We start from the raw sequence: 11,886 nt of genomic DNA, 5'->3' as shown, positions 1-11,886 counted from the left end.
ATTAGCTCAAGTAGAACCAGGAATTCATCCACCATCCTGCCATTAAGTAGCCGCACATCAGGTCGGTCCATTCTGATTCTCTCAGCGGTTCTGTTTCCTTATTGGTAAAATGTGTGGAGAGTGATTGTCACAGCCTCTCCCAGGATTAATGAGGTGGTATTCACAAAGAGCATTGTACTCTTAGGAAGGAATGCTCTGTGGCAAGACATTATAGGGCAATAACATTAAGCATGTTTAAAACATGTGCCTGCTGTTACTAAATGGATGTTATGGCTGAACAGCCTTGTATCCCAAATATAAACCAATGCATATGGAACTGCTTATGGGTAACAGATGACAGGCTGAATAAATGAGATAGTTGATTATTATACAGAAGGTAGTTCATGCTTAAAAAATGCTATATGCTTGCTATTTCATCCTCAATACACTGAAGACATACTTGAGAAATCCTATTTAGATAAGAATCGGCCATTGATGGCAGAAATTAGAAATAGAGGAAAGGATTGGGTCACTGAATCTGTTTCCCAGGAGACAACATAGAAGAAGCAATTCCAGCAACAATGCCTGGATGCTCCTGCTGTGTGTTAACTCAGCTTCATAAACTCTGCAACTATGGCTGTGATAAATGCTCGACTGAGTCCAGGATGGCAACCCCTGGACTCTTTCTCCACGGTCGCCTGAAATTTTTTGTGCAAGGACCGCATTGAAAACCTTCAGGAGCCACAAATAAATAGCAAGCCTCTGTAGTCAGAGTGGCACTTGCGGATGTCCCACCTTGCTTTGTGCAAGTTATTCAGACATATTTCCATTCACCAGACAGATAATAAACCAGCTGCTTCCAAAAGAACACATTTTTCAGTATTGGGAGTTTAGAGAATTCATTTCGTGATCAATCTTCTGAAATCAGATAACTTCGTTGTCCTAACTAAAATCCTTTAGTGGAAACTGCTGCACTTAGGAATAAGATTGCATCTTCTCATCTTTTTAGCACAGCCTTAAACCTGAGATGGCCTCTAACCTCCTCTTGGACCAGCTATCCCTTCTTTGCCATGGTGTGCTTCAGGCTCATTCCCACCCGAAGCCTCTGCTCTGGTTACTCCTCTGGCTAAAGTACTCTGCCCCAGACTTCCAAATGCTGGAAACTTCATATCTCAGCTCAAATGTCACTTTCTCAAAGTGACTCTGATCATCTGATCTCTTCATTATATCACCTCATTGTATTTTTTTCCAAAACATTTGCAGTAACTGCAATTATCTTACGCATTTGTTTCCTTGATTATTATTTCTTCCGTAGGAAAGTAGAGAGCTTGACTCTCTTCATCACTCTTATAGCCCTAGGTGCTACTAAATATGACTTCAGTGGATAAATTAACAAGCAACATTCACAATTTAGATTTTCAAATTATTTATGGGATTTTTAATACTAGTCTCTGTGACTAATTTCACATAGTGATATGCTTGCTATGAGGGAGTCGTTTGTCTAACATGTAGTTAAGATAGTCTGGAATTGTTCCATTCCACATGGCTTAGGTTTAAGGGCAAGAGCAACCTTGGAGAGAATGGGATTTAGAGATACAGCTATTTTTGGAGTGATTAAACATGAAAAGACTTCTTACTAAGTTACTTGTAGTTTTCTAGATAGATAGCAGTTGTCAGCAGAGACCAGAGCGCAAATCTCATTTCTTGACTTTATTAGCAGAGGTTGGAAAGAAACAACCTTTCTGACTTCGTATTCTCATACATTACCTGCCTGATTTATATCTAAAGGGTGTTATGAAGACCAAGAGAGATAACATAGCTGAAAATACTCAGAAATCTTTAAAGCACTGTTGGTTGAAAGAGATTAGTGTCTACATATGTGCATCTTCAGTGATATATCTGTTGACTCCTGTCTTCTTCACCAGGTGATCACTTTTTACTCCTTTTTATAATCTACAGTACCCAGTAGGTATTCAATATATCATGGAATGAATAAATGAGTAAATACTATTATTCTTATTTTTTTCTTGACCAACTCTTCTCTCCTTATTGTAAACATTATTGAATTTTGTATTTATTTTTCATTCCCTTTTGTAAGCCATTGGCCATTAGATAGAATACTTTCATAGGAATATCTCTCATATAAGTTAACTTCGGTGAGACTTTCTATTATTATTGTCATCGCATATGGTTTGGGCTTGGGTTTTAGCATTGCCAGGCACTGTATGGGAGAGAGGGAATCTGCCCAATAAACAAAGTAAAATGCACCGATCATACTGGCCATGGCCTTCTGGGGTGTAGACTCAGAATATTTGAGACTTTTTACTAATCATAACCTCAACCTGTGTGATGCAGCCACTAAGGAAATTGAAGTCAAGACCTCAGTGAATCATGTTCTAGTCTGTTGAGCAAAATCTTTATTTTGGGATTTGGATTATTTATAGATTACCCTTTTTTGGTATAAATGAGCAGCACTGTTTATTTCCATTTTGTAATAAAAAGCTACTGGCTATTTAGCCAGAAACCAAATATTTTCACTTCAAATTGCTTTCTGGACGTTTTTCCAACAGTGTTCGATTTGAAGCTGTGAAACACATTACTCCTCTTCCCTCCTTCCTTTCACGTGTCCTCCTATCCATGCCCCCACTCCACCAGCCGCATCGTTGTTTTTTTTTTTTTTTTAGGTAAATCAAAACTGATGCTTCAAAAAAATAAAGTCAGTATTCTGTGATTGCTTCTTTACCATATGAAAGTGTCAGAGAGGCTGAAATACATGCCTCTTTGGTCCCAAATGCTGCAGTCAAGGAAACTCTTCAGCCAACCAGGTGTTCCAGAATATTTTGCCCTAGGCTAGCCTACCCAGGGATTGGCACTGAAATATGTCTGGGCTTTGGTATTTTCTGTGTAGCTTAAAATGCTATCTTTGGGCACATTTATTGGGCTGCATAAGAAATATTGTACAATCTGCATAGTGATGAAGTTATGTGTGTCTTAGACATGTTCTCCAGTCATAGAATATTCCTTTTACAGAGCTTTGGATCCCTTAGGTTGTTTTGAAATTTAAATTAAAATTTTTTTTTATTTTTCCATCTGGATGCACTCTACATTCCCCATTTATTTTACTAAAAATTTTCAGCTTGTTTGTTTCTTTATCCACTGAAAACCTCACCTCTACACCCATGCCTTTTAACACAATAACACACACACACACACACACACACACACACACACACTCTCACACACAAAATTTAAAAACCTTAAATTTAAGAGTTTAATTTTATTTCCAGCTGTGATTTACTATCGGTAGCCTGGCTGTCTTTTATTTTAGTCATTTTCATCCCTGCTTGGTTTAACTCAAGGCATTCAATTACTGCTTGACTCACAGTCTAGGTATTTAGTAGATCTGTATCTTTCCTTTTTATTTTGGTGACATTGCTTAGGTATGCCCTGCCATTTTTGACATAGCTGATAATGGGAAGCCTTTGAAAGACATTTTTCTTCTTAATAACAGGAAATGACAACAGTTGAATAAAAAACATATGAAATACGATGTGGTTCCATAGTGTAGTGGTTTGCACGTCTGCTTTACACGCAGAAGGTCCTGGGTTCACACCCCAGTGGAGTCATGGTCCATGGTCTACAGCCATGCCACCCTGAACAAGCCCAATGTCTGATCTCTGAAGCTAAGCAGGGTCAGGCCTGGTTAGTACTTGGATGGAAGACCACCTAGGAAGACCAGGTGCTGTAGGCATAAAAAAAAAAAAATGAATGAAATAAAAATAAAAATAATTTCAAAAAGAATCAGCATGAACAAAACTGAAACAAATTGCAAAATTTCAGAAGTAGCTTGAGTATTAATATTTTAGATTCCTTAAAAGTAGGTGAACTATTGTTTTCTCATTTTTTCGTAGTGTCCTTTAAGTAGGAAATAAAGGATGCTTTGCAGAGGTGAATAAAATATACAGCCTTATTATTATGTAGGGCTGACTCAAACTTTCCAATACTTTGTATGGTAGGAAAAAAATAAACACAAAATAATTTTTTGAGTTTTAAAATATTGTCCGAAACCCAGGAACAGATCCAACAGGACCAAACCTGATTTATTCCTTTTGGATGTATAATATACACTGTCAAATTAAAGGGTTTGAGAAGTCCTGCAGTCATAAATCCTGTTTCATTTGGTAGTTCCTACATTTATTAGATTATGCAATTCTCTTTTCATACAATAAGAATTAATGTCTCATAGAAAATGTCCACAGAACACATTTAAAGACAGGTTCTGATCATTCTAAATGCAGAGGTTGGGCGTTTCATGGGCACCATCTCTGCCGTGTGATCAGCAGGAGACAAAATCAGGAGAATAAGCAGAGTTCCATGACTATCAGCTGGAACCTAGGGATAAAAACAGAGGAGTGATGAGTCTCTGTTCACAGAGAGAGCAAGACTTAGGGGGAGAACATAATCTGAGGTGTTCCACGTGACCCTGTGCAGACATGCAGAAAGGCTCATTCTTTAGGTAATCCAGGCTTTGCCAACTTGGTTAGATATTTGAATCATACAATTATTTTACCTTGTCTTGAAGATAATTGACTGAATTTCACATTTTTCAACATATATGGAGAAAAACAACATTCTGAGTCATTAATTCAATGATTACTCAGCATGTCCATGGTAAGTACTCATAATTTTTTTAAATTTAAAAAATTCATAGTATTTTAAAAATAGGTTCAAATTATTTGCCATTGTTTTTAATTTAAGCCACATCAATTAGATTTCCTACACATTACACACACACACACAACTCTCACACACATATCTGTTTCTCATTCGGTGGTGATATGTAATGAAAGGTTATTGTGAATCTGGTCTACAGAATACAGCTGCCCTGCAGATGTTCTTGAATTATATTAAATGCTCTACACATTAACGTTGGCTTATAAGAGTCTGAAGCTCTCACCCCAACCTCAAGCACTTTGACTCCTGTTTCCTCTTTGATATACTTTCAAACCGAGTGATTAAGAGACAATATGAAAACCACATGTAAAATGCCCAGTGAGTTTTTTTTTTCTTTTCTTTTTTTTCATTCCTTTTCATATATAAAAACAATGGGGGAAGCCAACGTAAAGATACTGGGCCAACCTGTGGTTTAATTTGAAGCTTACCAGGGACACTAGGGAAATTTGCCAGTACATGAATCATGTTTGAAGAGTCAGATCAAAGAAAGAAATATAGAGTGTCAGAGCCTGGCATCTCCTGGGTTTCAACGTCCAAAATTCAGTGTCCAGAGCAATTTTCATTCTTTGTCCACGTTGCATTTTGTGTCACTCTTCTCTTCTAAAAAGTTGTCAAAATGGAAAGGCATATGTTCTCTGTGACCAAAGTTGTAAACTATCATCACATTTTTAAAATGGAATTGTCAAATAGCCTTGAATTTAGATTTCATTTGGGAATTCACTGATCCCTGGAAAGGTTCAAATCACCGGTAGTGAAGTATTTCATGTCCTTCACCCTTTCTAAAGATATCTTCTAATTTCATTTCACTTCTAATTTTTTTTCCTAAACTTCCAGGGTCTACATAAGAATAATTGTCTATAATTTCACCCTTCTTGGAGGCAATTAGGGAAAGGTCAAAAAGGACTCTGGTGAGAGTAGGTATGAGAAATAGACTGATACACAAGTGGCCTAGACTTAGTACCTGCTAAGATGTTCCATTTTTCAGGATGATATACAGGGGCTTGTGATAAGAATTGTGATCTTTTGAAGTTCGAAGCAGAGGCATAGAGTGCTCTTCATGGCAGTACAGTAGTCCCCTTTATTCACTCTTTCGTGTTTTGCGGTTTCAGTTACCTGAAGTCAACCATGGTCCAAAAATATTAAATGGAAAATTCCGGAAATACATAGTTCATAAGTTTTAAATCGCTTACTTTTCTGAGCAATGTGTTGAAATCTGTCACTGTCTTGCTTCATCCCACCACCTGGGTCATGAATCATCCCTCTGTCCAGGGTCTTCATGCTGTACACACTATCTGCTTATTAGTCACTTAGTAGCCTTCGTGGTTATCAGATTGACTGTCTCAGTATTGCAGTACTTTGTGTTCAAGTAACTTTTATTTTTAACTTAATAATGGCTCCAAAGCACAAAAGTAGCCACGCTGGCAATTTGGATTTGCCAAAGTGCTTACTTTAAGCAAAAAAGTGAGTATAGTACAAGAAAATATTTTAATCCATATCCCATTTGCCCCAAGAATACTTGCCAGTAGCGCTTGTGGCTGCAGTGTTTACTCCAAGATAATTTGCGGGTTATAGTCCTAATCTTACCCCAACAGTTTGCTACAAAATATCTCGCTTTTATTATTATTTTCACATTGCTCTAGCATACTGATAGTCTTTGAAAACAAATGACATCATTCTATTTACAGCATTCTGTTTTTAGTATCGATATTTCCATTTACAAAATATAGTAATTCTCGATCACGGAAAATGTCAAATCCTAGAAAATGTAGCATTCTTAAGCATGATATTAACATTGTTCTAGAACAGTTGTTAGCTAAGGATTCATTTGATGAATCTGATATATGTATACATTTCTGTTACAATAGGATTAGAGACAAATTCCATTTAGAAATAATTCCAAGTACAGGTTCTATATTTTATTTTCACACTGAAAACCAGTCAGATTTGCTTCAGGCTTGTTAATGTAAAATTAAATTAATGCTAGTAGCGAGCTGCATTTATTTATTTTTTTTAATAGGAAATGGGTTAAGAGAGAGACCACCCTTACATAACTTTTATTACTGTATATTATCATAATTATTCTATTTTATTATTAATTGTAAATCTCTTACTATGCCTAATTCATAAATTAAACTTAATTATAGCTATGTATGTATGAGAAAATACACAGTACAGCAGGTCCTTGAATAATGTCCTTTCATTCATTATTGTTTCATTATAGCATTAATGAGAAAAAAATATCTGTGCCTGGCTGGGACCACTGTCTGTGTGGAGTTTGCACTTTCTCCTCATGTCTTCTTAGGATGTTTCCAGGTACTTCAGTTTCTTCCACATCCTAAACATGTGCATGTGAGGTGAACTGGTGTGTCTAAATGGCCCCGGTCTGAGTTAGTGTGGGAGTATGTGTGAGAGTGCCCTGCGATGGAAAGGTGTCATATCTAGGGTCGGTCCCAGTTGGTGCCCTGAGCTGCTGGGAGAGGCTCTGGCCCCCTGCAACCTTGAACTGGAATAAGCAGATTGGAAATAAATATCTTATTTGATTTTATTAATCTTCAATGTATATATAGCTCACATTTATTTCAGTGTTTAATATTAGAAGTGTTTCAGGTCTTTATTTATAAGTTTGGTGAATGTTTTTGTGACCAGAAATATGCCATAGGAGCTTAACTCTTGTTTATACCAATTAGCTCATGGTAAAATTGATTTCATTATACATTGTTTTGCTCGAAGTCACATTTAACAAGAAACTATCGATGATGTCAAGTGAGGACATTGTATATGTGTAGGGATGGGTACTATCTGCAATTTCAGGCATCCACTGGGGATCTTAGAATATACTCCCCATGGATAAATGAGTACTACTATATTTCATGGAGAGTGTAGTTGATGTTTGTACTCAAAACTCAAAACCCAGCATGGAATTTGAGTGTGATAAGACAGTGAAAAAAGTCTGTGCCTTGATCGTGTATGATTTTCTGCCCTTCTGACAGATCCAATACGTAAAAGAGTATAACCACTTTATTTTGTCTTCCACTGCTATATCTTCTCTCTGTTTCTGCTCTCCAAAGATTTTGGGAGGAGCTTATAGTCTGATAAAAAGGGTATCGTATATGCTTCTGTCTTTGATTCTCATAACATTCCCCAAGATTTCCAAAAGGCCAGCACCTTGAAAAAGTATGTCAATGGCTTAATGTGTTGTTTCTGAATGTTTTAAATGCTGGATGCAACTTTGGTTCAGGGAGTACCTTTAGCAGTTAATTACAAACTAATGCAGTGGTCTTTTCCTGCTTTATTTTCTAGAAAAATATTTAGTATTAGACAATCATGTCTGTGTAGCTGGAATGACTTTCAAAAAGGGAGCATATAGCCAAAGTTTTTTTTCTACTTAAGTGCCAGGGCAAAGTTCTGGCCTCACACAAATAAGTTGTGACAAGTCCATTTCCGGCTGTGTATTTGGATCCCAGAGTATCATTTCCCCTTGTATTTCATGATCTGTCACTCCAGGGTTGGAATCACTCATTCTATTACCATCTTAGATGTCAGTTTCCATAATAAGCCCATCTGAATTCCAGCATCAATTTTCTTTTCCCTGGAAATAAAACACGAAATCATTTGTTTGACCTTTGAGTTGTCAGTTCATCAATAGGCAGGCTTTGTGTTTTGGGACAGTTCAACGAATAGTTTTGCCACTGACCACAGAGTTGGATGAAATGACCCTTTTCTGCAGAGAACATAGAGCCGAATCCAAATCAGGGCATATGGGGAATGATTTCTCTTGCCGTCTGCATTTTATATAGGATCATGTAACCACCAGACCCACAGACCCACTCATTTACCCTGTCGGTTCCAAAGAGAGCAGATTTCAGAAAAAAATATGTAGCTAAATCCAAACAAAGCAAATGGTTTATGTTTTCTCTTGTCTTCAAATCCTTGGATCTTAGGCATTACAATATCTTATTTCTTTTTTTAGTCAAAAACATCCTAAGATCTTTTCACTCTGAAAAAATTTAAAGTTCACAGTGTGGCAGCAGAGTATCCTTATATGTTTGTTTTTTTGGAAGAATTAAAAAACAGACAAATAAGACAAAACCTTTCTCTCCACCTAATTTAATCTCATTTTGTTAAGTTTGTGTTTTCATCCTTTTCGCTAGGGTTCATTTAAGATAATCCTCAAAAATTTGGAATAAAATTAATTAACATGTATACATTAAATGTCATGTCCATATACGAATTTGTCTATTTTGACTAAATATGTGAAACTACTTAGTAAGTGGAATGAATGTTCAGAAATCTATTAAAAAACAGTTATTTGAGGGTATACATCTTGTTAAATAATTTGGGTGAAACCTCTACTTATCTGCTAGGCATTCATGTTCCATAGATAAATGAACAAAATGTAGGATGAAGAAAATTCATCTGAGAATAGTTACAGATTTTTTTTAATGACTAAGAAATATGGAGTTGTGAGACTTTTTTTGCTGGATTCAGTTCTTATTTATTTATTTATTTATTTATTTTTCAGGAGCTTAACACATTCCTCTAGTAGATATTCTACTCTAATACTCCACTTGGTGTTAATAGATTCCTTTGAAATTTATTCTCACTATGACGAAGCGGACTTTTCCTGGTGGTGGCTGACATTGTGAGAGAAACAATTGTGCATGTAATCTTTAGCTTGTACCTTCGCGTATTCTAATGTGTCAAAGTATAGAAGAGCCATAGGAAACTAGAGTGAGTGGGGAAGATTATTGGAAATATTTTGCCTCTATAGAATGTCACACAGGTGGCCCCTCTGGCCAGGGATTTTTAAGTGATGCTTCATGTGTCAGTGTGGAAAACTTCAAGATGAGCATCTTCTCAGAATTTCCAAAACCACAGAATCTTTTTTTACTTGCCGTTTCCTTAAGAAGTCCTAGAAGAGATGTTAGGAGAGCATGCTGATTTTGAAATACAAAAGAAGGCAATCTTTATATCAGCTCATCAGAAATCAACCTGTAATCTGTCCTCTGTAATCTCAGGTGTCTCAGCAAACACATGTATAATAATATTAAGGACTGCATGAGTTCTAAAAGTTAAAGCTAGGTCTAGACTCAATGCACATCAATCTTTTCCTGGAGTATAAGACTCTGGGGGAAGGATTTGTGTTTTGTTACATCTAAATACTGCAGGGGTCTTAATAGTAAAATAATGATAATATTATTAACATTAACAGCTGATAAGTATTGAGTGTTCACTATTAACCAAGCAATATACGAAGCCTTTAAAAATATTACCTTATTTAATCTTTATTATGATTCTACAGTATTGTTATTATTAGTACTCCCACCTTATAGACAAGGAAATTGAGGCTTAAAGTTTATATAACTTGCCTAAGCTCACACTGCTGGTATATAGACTGAAAAGTAGCTCCAAAAAGATATGTCAAGTCCTTATCCTCAGTAATTGTGAATAGGACCTTATTTAGAAATAGAATCTTTGCAGAAGTAACAAAGTTAAGGATGTTGAGATGAGCTCATCCTGGATTTAGGGTAGGCCTTAAATCCAGTGACTGTTCTCTTTATAGAAAAAAGGAGAAGGAGATTTGTGACATACAAATTTGTGACATGTCAAGATGGAGGCAGAGATTGGAGTGATGCTTCTACAAGCCAAGGGGTGACAAAGTTGCCAGCCATCATCAGAAGCAAAGAGAGAGGCATGGAATGAATTCTCTCTGAGAGCTTCCAGAAGCAACCAACCCTACCAACACCTTGATTTCAAATTTCTGGCCTCTGGAACTGTGAGAAAATAATTTATGTTATTTTAAGCTGTGCCATTTGTGGTCATTTGTTACAACAATTCTAGGAAACTAATATACCTAGTAAATGACAGAACCAACATTCAAAGCCAAACACCAAAGCCCATGTTTTGAGCCCTATTCTTTATACATCCCCCATATTGACTAGGCCACTGCTGTGTATATAATAAATACTGCTGGGTTTAAATTTACTTGAAAGAAGCAGTTGGATGAATTTTGATTCTTCTCATTTCCTTAGAAAAGTGGTAGTGAAAGAATGCACATGGAGTAATAATAGCTGTATTTTTTGGTGATAGTCATTTGGAACAACTGTTAGCGTGTTTCCAGAAAATTTCCCTTTAGTTCACACAAATAGGAGGCAAATATAATTCCAGAGATTTGGTATTTTAAATTCATTGATCGGACATATGCTAAAATCTTCAAAGAGCGATAAGGGCATGAATTTAATGAATACATCTTAGAGCCTCCTAGCCCCCGTTCACCTGCTGCTGTGATCCCCTCACAGAAAACTCCCCCAAACATCTCTCCAGAAGCACTCATCCTCACTTATTTTCTTATTTATCCTATGGTGGAGATGATTATCTTAGTTTGTAATCCTCATTTTATCTGGGCCTATAGTTAACTCTGCAGAAATATAAAGGAGCAGATTAAGTTAATAGTGAAGTGAGCATGGAGAAGAAAGAAGGAGAGCAGAATCTCAGGTATCATCCACAACGAGAGGGCAAGTGTGAGAGGAGAAAGAATTATCAGGAAAGTGACTGAAAGAAAAAAAGAACACAACATTTTGCTTGTGGTACATTCGAATAAAATAGTTGACTTGAAATTTTTCTGCCATGAATGATTATTTCGAAAGAGTGTATTTTACAGGACTTTGAGAGAGCAGAGACATGGATTGCTTCCCTTCTCAGTTTACATTAGATTTGATATTGGTAGGAAGCATTCTTTTCGTAGGCCCATTGTTAATACCGTCCGGTGGCTGCAGACATCAAGGAGAAAGGTCACTTCACAACTCCATAACCCATGAGTGTGCTGGTGGCACCTTGCCTGAATGAAGACTCTCAAATCTCATTCTACTAACACCAATGGCTTTTTCAGAGTAGCATTTATGAAATGGCAGGACATTTGTATGGGTTCTCTCCTCATCCCCCTAAAAAAAAACCCTTTTTTTTTTTTTTTTTTTTTTTTTTTTTGTAAAATGTATTCCTCATTGGGACATCCTAAGTTTGGTAATATTACTCCTATTTTTCAGATGAGGAATTGCAGCAGGGGTAGTTAAGCGGCCTGTCCCATATCACATGGCTTTTAAAAAACCCTGGGGATATTTCTTTATTTTTTCCTAAGAGGATGAGCAGTTGGGAGTTAAGAGCCTCTAATTTATC

At 36.5% G+C, this 11,886-nt stretch overlaps 1 pseudogene; it reads left to right on the top strand.

The window, feature by feature from the left end:
* Nucleotides 1-3,614: 3,614 nt before the first annotated feature.
* On the top strand, nucleotides 3,615-3,730 carry LOC111736415 (annotated as a pseudogene).
* The last annotated feature ends 8,156 nt before the right edge of the window (nucleotides 3,731-11,886 follow it).

This window comes from Pteropus vampyrus, unplaced genomic scaffold, assembly GCF_000151845.1.
Source record: "Pteropus vampyrus isolate Shadow unplaced genomic scaffold, Pvam_2.0 Scaffold19, whole genome shotgun sequence".
Classification (NCBI taxonomy): domain Eukaryota; kingdom Metazoa; phylum Chordata; class Mammalia; order Chiroptera; family Pteropodidae; genus Pteropus; species Pteropus vampyrus.
This window is presented reverse-complemented; position numbering and strand designations above follow the sequence as displayed.